Genomic DNA, 8361 nt, shown 5'->3' on the forward strand with positions numbered 1-8361 from the left:
GGTCCTGCAAGCACAAATACAGCACTCAGTGAAAGCAACCACAGCTCACTGCAGGGAGCAATCGTCTGCCTATGACAGTATCATGTATCCATCCAAACCTGGCCTTGAACGCTTCAGTGCTATGTTCAAGGCCAGGTTGGACACAGGGGCTTGGAGCAACCTGCTCTAGTGGAAGGTGTCCCTGCCCCTGACAGGGGGTTGGAACTGGATGAGCTTTAAGGCCCCTTCCAACCCAAACCATTCTGTGGTTCCATCTATCTCATTTATACACACAGCTCCATCAGCACCCATCCCCATGGGGTGGTTCACCCTCAGAGGAGAGGTTTTCCCTCAGAAATGGGAGAAGATCTTCTCAAGATAGATGAGAAAAAGGGGCATTGAAAATGAGCTGAGAACATAAGGCAAGGAAAAGCCACAGTGGCCCAGAAAGACAACCTGCAAAGAGACAGATCTCCACGGCTAGAGAACTTTTAACACTTATTCCAGACACATGCTAGCCAAGTTTGAGGGAGGAGGTCAATGCATGAAGGAAAAGGAATAAAGCTCTATAGATAGCAGTGACAGGGATGCACCCAAAGGAACATGTCAGGTAGTCTATCTTGGCCTGAATTAGCCACAGCACTCAGCAGTAAACACATGGTACTTGTGTGCCACCCACTACGCATGCAGGACCTTGACTTCTTCATGTTAGCAGAGACAAAGGAGAACAAGCTTTGAGGCCACAGCACTGGGGAGAGGCTGTGTGCTAGAATTGCCTTTCAGCACCATCACAGACAGGCCCCAGCACGCCCAGGGGCTGCCGAGGACAAACCATCACAGATGGGCCACAGCTGAGGCTGAGGATGCATTTCAAGATCGTACCTGATGGCAAGACAGACTGCCTTGCCTACGTCCTCTGGCATGTCAGAAGCAGAGGAGGGTCCTGGCACAAAAGCCAAAATGCCTTTCCAAACTTGCCACCATACAACATGTCTCCACACCAGAGCATCCAGTTTCTTGCTTGCTCAACACCATCTGCTGAAAATCCAGCTCCAAGCAAGCAAAATGCACACTTGTGCACTCACCATTGAGTGCAGTCCATGACTGATGCCTGAGCTGGGCAATGTAAGCCAAGCACCAAGGACTCCATGTGTATATGCAGATCTGTATCACCATTAGACTAGGAAACGTGCACTCCTGCAGAGAGCCACTGAGGAGAATGAGAAACATCTTGACAAAGCAGAGCCAGGAGATGCTCTGGTGCAGCAGGTACACCCTTCTATACATGGCAGGAGCAGGTACCAAGTGTACAGCAGTCCCCAGGACAGAGTGCACTTCTGCAAACACAATAATGAGCTCAGGGTGTTCAGAGCACCCTCTGTACAGTCTCCCACATGCCAGACAAGGATTTTGCAGCTATGCAGGCAACACATCCTTCCTGGCTCATAAAACACACTGAAGCATGGAAATGCAGCGGTAGGTGCTCAGACAGTCCCTTAACAGGATCAGAACACCTTGGAGAGGCAAGTTCACAGGGGCTGCAGTTCTCTCTGCCCCTTCCTCCGTGGTTTTAAACCAGCACATTCCCTTGAAATTTGCTGCCCAGCTGACATTCCAGCCTGGGTGCATGATCCCTCTTCCCAGACATCTTCCAACAGCCAAGCTACAGCACTGTTCAACATTACAGCTCCTGTCAGTGCCATCCGTGTATCACACAGCATGTCCCTGCTGCTCTGTGCCGCGGAGAGCCTCCTCTTGCAGCTCTCCCCCTAGCTCCTATAAGGGCCAGTGCTGGAAGGGGAAGCCTGGTTTTCTGCACCTATCCTGCTTCTCTCTCCTCATTATTTTCTATTATATTTATATCCTGTATAGGTGGCTACAAAGAGCAGCACCACACCACAAAACCAGGAGGAATGCTGCTGGAGCCCGGCACTCTGCTGCTGCTCCGCATGCCAGGGGCTGTCCTTTGGGGAAGGCCAGCCCCAAGTCAGGGAGGACCGAAGCTGTAAATTCAGCTGTCACCCTTCCTACACTCAACCCCTGGGAAATCCAAGACAAAACTGCTTGGGGTGACCAGCAATTTCAAGGCACATCCAACACTTGCAAGAGCTCCTCTCCGGAGCAAGAAAGAACTCCTCTCTGGCGCTGTCTGTCCCGCCCAGGAGATGCTGCAACCCTGCCTAGCATGCCACCAAAACCAGCCCCACAAAAAACAGCTCCCAGCCTTTTTTCTCCAACTGTACTGAGCCACCAGCAAGACAGCATCCCTGGCTCTTTCATTAGGCCTCCAGAAGCACATCCCAGTCACACTGCCTGCCCAGAGCAGCCTCTCTGCAAGTCTGACCTACCTGGAGTTAATGTGAGGCCAGGATGACCTGGCAGACTTTGTTCTCAGGCCCACTTCCAGCCAAAGAGCTGAACATATGCCAAATATCACTGTTACTGTCCAATCTGGGAAGTCCTTGGGCCAGCAGCAGGGCTCAGTGACAAGGTTCCATGGCAGAACCCTCCGAGCATGCCCCCATGATGCCATGAGGGGCCTCCAGAGGAACCGTGCAACACCGCTGTGGCTGCAAGGCTGTAGGAAGTGTTGCAAGACAAAGTGCTGGAAGCAGGAAATCCAGAAGACAAACTGCTACAGGACACCAAAGAATTCCTAGTATGTGGTTTGCAAAAATAGTTGCCTGAAACTGGTAAACAGGACAGGGTTCAAACAAGTGGCTCTTCAGGGTCCCACTTTACACATCAAACAGATGTCTCGTAACCACAGACACATCCCACAGTCAGGACTCAATGAAGTCCCCTCAAGTTGGGGGGGGGAAAGCATAGTTTTGGCCAGGTTCTGAAACTTAACAAAGTCTCAAACAGTGTTCTGTAATATTCATTTCCTTTACATACAGCACAGCTCACAGTGTGTAACCACAGCAAGCAGTGTTGCTCTGCTGCTTCAGTCTGTCTGGGAAGATGCTTCCCACAACACACACCAAGTCTTCACATGAAGAGCAACCAGAAGGGAAATCCTGATGCAGCGGCTGATGCACGAAGCTCCCAGACAGATACTAACCATGTCTCACCCCCCATAACCTTGCTTCCAGAAGTGACAGTGTTTAATATTACCACAGAATAATATATAATTTCTAATACTTATCACCTTGACAGCAAGCTCCATGTGAAGTTCATTCATACATCCAGCTCACTGGGGAACTACGGGTGTTCAGGCAGATGGATGAGTCTATGTATGTGGCAATGTGAGCTGCCACCATGGGCAGCCCAGCACTGAGGGCACCACTGGTTGTCCCAGCAACTCTTCCAGAACCCAGCCTGGGTTTCAGGATACACAGCTCCCACCCCGGAACCCTGCCCAGCCCAGCTGTTAGCTCCCAGAATAGCTCAGATCAGCTGCAGAGGATCAAATAATTGCCCCAGGGATGGGAAGCACCAACTATTTTCAGCTTTCTGGGAGCAATGTTGGGCTAGGGAAGAGCAGTGATAGCGGAGGCAGAACACGAGCACCTGGCCGGGGAGGAGGGAGAGCTCCCGCTTATTATGCTCCTTGAAGGTCTTGTTTTTCCCAAGGAAAGGAAAGGGTCTCAAAGAGGGTTTAAACCTCAGACTTGCTTTTTGGGAACAAATTTCAGAGCACTGCAGACCATGAGCCAAGCGGGCAGTCTGGGGCAGAGTGGTCTCACTGCCCGCATCCCTCATCACAGGCACTCAGCATCCTGCTGTCAGCTCCTTTTCCATGAAATCATTGCAGATCACCTTTAAAAGCCACATGAGAGATCTAAAAACTACTTTACAGGCTGCCAAATTAGTTGTGCCCATAAAGATGTTCTTTACAGCAGTGTGCGATGCCAGCTCCAGAGCACCTCTACTGCCCACCCAGAGACCACCTCCCTGTCTACAGGAGCCTGGGGTGCTCCTGGGCTTTGGCTGCATTTCAACCACAGCACATCTCAAGAGCATATTTAAAGGACACCGATGGAAGCACTGAAAATACTACAGTGAATGTTGCCCAAGCACAACTGAACTTCTGTTCATGCGAGCAGCAACACCAGAATCCAACTCCAAAGCTTGGCTCCAAAGCTGGGCAGGAGCAGCCCGTCTGTGCCAGCACCCACATCTCCATCAGCCCTGTGGACAGAAGGCACAGCTCCTGTGCCATCCCCTGAGAGGAACTGAGAAGGAAGGGGGAAAAGGGAAGAGACATGATGTCGAACAATCCCTGTGCAACTGCTCGACTTCAAAATAGCAGTTTTCTGACTCTGAAAAAATAAAATCCAGAAATTTGCATATAAAATTTTAAGGGCTGGGAAAGCCCAGCTAACATCAACTCCACTCTGCATTACACAGAAAATCCATGGAATGGGACCTCTGGGTGCACAGACCAGCCAAAGAAGCAGGGCTGTAAAAGCATTGCCAACACGAAGTGGGAGCTGCCAAAACATCTGGATGGGAGAAGACTCTCTGACAGCTCTTCCCTGAGGTTCAGATGTAAAGTTAAGGTTAGGGTTGAGTGAAAGACAAAAGCTGCAGTTCAAGAGGGGCTGGAAAGGGCACACTACAAGAAAGTTGGGGGCTGCTAAAGACCTGGGCTTGCAGCAACCTCCCACAAGGATAACCTTGTCCAATGTTCAGCTGTAGGATACAGGCTGGGATGATGCTGAGACAAATAAAGTCCAGAGCTGCACCTGGAGCAGAGCTGGAAAGGGGCTGTAAAAGTACCTGGCAGCTGCCGAGAGACCTGGGCTGGAAGAAATCACTGATCCAGGTAACTGGAAGGAGACTTTTCTATGGCTTTCCAGGAAAATCGGGGTTATGGCTGAGAAAACCCAGAGGTGCAGCAGCAGCGGGGTGAAGCAGGGGCTGCAGAAGGTCTCACCTGGGAGGAAGGCTTCACCATGGAAACCACTGGGTGCTTGGCTAAGGCTCAGCTGGAAAACCAGGGTTAGGGTTCAGAGAAAGAGAAAATCTAGAGCTCATGTGGGGCTGGAAAGGGGCTGCCAAAAGGAAGAGGGGCCACCCAGAAGGGCTGAGAAATGGCTCAGAGGGTCAGCTGGAAAACAGTTCCTAGTTCTGGAGTCTGGCTGGAAAGGAAAGGTTGCAGGGGCTACCGAGACCTGCGCTGCATCCCAGGTTTCATCTGGGCAATGGCTGTGGAGCCTTTCTGTTGTTCTGTGGGGAAATGAGAGCTAGAGTCAGGGTTAGGGTTAGGGCTGAGGGAGACAGAAAGCCCAGAGCTGCTGCTGGACTCCAGTTGCCAAGAGACCTGGGCTGGGAGAACACTTTCATCCAGGTTTCCACACCTAAGGCTCAGATGGGAGGCGAGAAGTAGGGTTAAGGCTGACACAAAGCGAAAGCCCCAGGCTGCAGTTGCGACAGGGTTAGGAATGGGCTGCCAAAGATTATTTCAGGTGGCCAAGAGACCTTGGCTGGGAATCATCTTTTGTACAGCAGGTCTTGTCAAAAGGTTCAGTTATAAAATCAGGCTTAGGGTAACACTGATGGAAAGAGAAAGCGTAGAGATGTAGTTGGAACAGGGATGGATATGGGCTGCCAAAGGCTTGCAAAGAGACTGGGGCTTGGAGAAATCTTAGGTCTGGAAAATGGCTCAGCAGCCCCCGAGAAGGGGGAGTTCGGGATCAGAGAAAGCCTGGAGCTGCAGGCAGAGCGGGGCTGGAAAGGGGCTGCCCCAAGGAACCAGTCAGGAGACCTGTGCTAAGAGAAGCCTCTGGTCTGCAACCCAGCTTTGGGGCCATGCCTATCCATTCCCAAACAAATGAAGGCCAGGTACAGGACTGAAGGATGAGAGCTACCATTGGAGCGGGGCTGGAAGGCGGCTGCCAAGACGATCGGGATGTGAGGGAATTTTTACCCGTGTGATGCCTGGGGCTCCCCGACTAAGGAAATGAGGACTAGGCTTGAGAGACAGACACATTCTCCATTTAAGGTAACACAGAGACAGTCGTGATAACAGGCTTCTGCCCTCCTTCGCTCAGGTACAAAGGGAACAGAGCACAGTAACAAACAGCACTTCTAAATATCAAATGTTTGTTTTCAGAGGCTGGTGTTTTGCTGAGGCTGGCTGAATTTTTAGAAGGACAGGTAAAAGATCAAATTTTGCCTTTTTTCTGTAACCTCCTCCTCAAAAACAACATCTGTTCTCGTTGAAACCTTACCAAAAAAAGCCAGCCTGAGGCACTGCAAAGATTTGCACTGCAAAACAGCGAGAGCTAGACAAGGATTATTCCGACTGCACAGAGGAGCTTCATCACAGACAGCACCAACACCACCTAAGAGAGAACTACATTAAAACGTATCTTGGGGGAAGGAGCTGTAATTAGACTGGCCACAAGTCTGACAGCTTCCACAGCCAACAAGCTGAAGGTGCAGCATGTGTTAACAAGCAGCAGAGGACTGTACCCACAGGTTACATATTCCAGGAGCAGGCAGCAGGATGAGCCTGCACCATCCAAGCCGCTCTCAGTTGATGCTCTATTTGCCTTTCAGATTCAGTTGGTGGGTTCTCACACCCGAAACTCCAGCTGATTTTGCAATGCATCCCCCCAAAAGGCCGGGCTAATGTAAGTTCATTGATCACCAAGACACATGGCAGGATGTCCTCCGTGTAACACAACACATCCACAGGTGAGGGTCAGCCAAACACAGACAGTTCTCAGGGTACCAGCAGGACAAGCACTTTGGTGGAATGGTGCAGGAGGATGAAGCTTTGGTTCAGTTCTGGGCCCTTTACTATAAGAAATGTGCTGGAGCAGGTCCAGAGGAGGGCGATGGAGCTGGTAAAAGGTCTAGAACACAAGTCTGATGAGAAGCAGCTGAGGCAACTGGGGTTTGTTCAGCCTGGAGAACAGGAGGCTCAGGAGAGACCCTGTCACTCTCTACATCTACCTGAAAGGAGGTAGAGTCGGTCTCTTCTCCCAGGTAACACGCTATAGGACAAGGGGAAAGGGCCTCAAGTTGCGCCAGTGGAGCTTTAGACTGGATATTAGGAAAAGTTTCTTCTCTGAAAAAGCTGTCAAGGACTGGAACAGGCTGCCCAGGGAAGCAGTGGAGTCACTATCCCTGGAGGGATTTAAAAGACATATGTAGATGTGGCACTTAAGGACATGTTTAGCAGCGGACTTGGAAGCATTAGGTTTACAGTTGGACTCCATGATCTTGAGGTTCTTTTCCAACCTTAATGATTCCATGGCTCACAAAAACTGGGAACAGCCCACAAAAGCAGTAAGGCACATGGCACAGTCAGGGGGTGCCCCTGTCTTTGCCCTGGGGACACATCCAGCCTTGCCTTATCCCTTCCCTGGCCCAAATCCCTGCACATGGTCCTAAGATACCCACACAACCACCACCAAAGATGGGCCCCACAGCTGACTTTAGATATGCCAAGTACAGTCTCTGCGTTCAGGCTGGCATCTCCCCATCGCAGACTTCCACCAACATCCCTTCAAGCATCCTGTATCCCAACAGGAACAGATGCTCCAACAGCCGCTCAGTCACGGACACACCGAGGCACTTTAGAAAGAAAGTTTTATTCACAGCCTTTATGCAAAGAGCAACTTTTCATTTCCTGCAGGGACATCACATCTGCAGCGTGGCGAGGAAGGTGGGAGTCAGCAGCTCCGAGCTCAGTCCTGCTTTTGCTTTGCCTCACGTCCAAGCTCCATTCATCTGGCTTCCCTCTCCAAGCTCTTCCCTTCCCTCCTGGACAGGGAGTGCTCCCAGGCACCCCAGCCCACGACACAGCTTCCCGCAGGCCAGCTCAGCCCCAGCATGGCACCAGAGCCCAGCCCTGCCTGCCCACCCCAGGTCCTGTCCATAGCCTGGTCACCAACAGTCAGAAGCACTACAAATGCAGACAAAGGAGAGACCAGCATCTGCAGAAACTGATGGCATTTGCCCAAGAAAGCTCCTTATTCAGCACAGCAGAGGCTGTTTTTACTTTATTAGAGCACATCCCTGCAGTACAGTGCCATGTTCAGCTGCCTGCAAGAGGCAGGTGGCTTCCTTCTTCAAAAGGGAAAAAAGAACAGGTTTTATCTGTAGGAATAAGCTGCAGCCAGGAAACAATATGTGCAGTTAAAACAAACAACACCCAACCATCAGGTGTTTAAAGACTGTAGATCCTCTTCAGAAGGAGGAACAAAAGGGACATGTGGCTTTCTCCAAGGGAAGAAGGAAGCACAACAGGAGCTGGGATTCAAGGAGCAAAAGATGCTCACAAGCCACCTCTTGAAGGACAAGGGGCACCCATGGGTGCCGGTGGGCATGTCCACCTACGTGTCAGACATTGGTAATAACATAGCTAGGAAGCCTGCACTCTTTCTCTCCACTTTCCAAGCAGGAATTCTGCACCAAAGCCCC

The sequence above is a fragment of the Nestor notabilis genome, unplaced genomic scaffold (genome assembly GCF_000696875.1).
Source record: "Nestor notabilis isolate BGI_N333 unplaced genomic scaffold, ASM69687v1 scaffold17910, whole genome shotgun sequence".
NCBI classification, from domain to species: Eukaryota; Metazoa; Chordata; class Aves; order Psittaciformes; family Psittacidae; genus Nestor; species Nestor notabilis.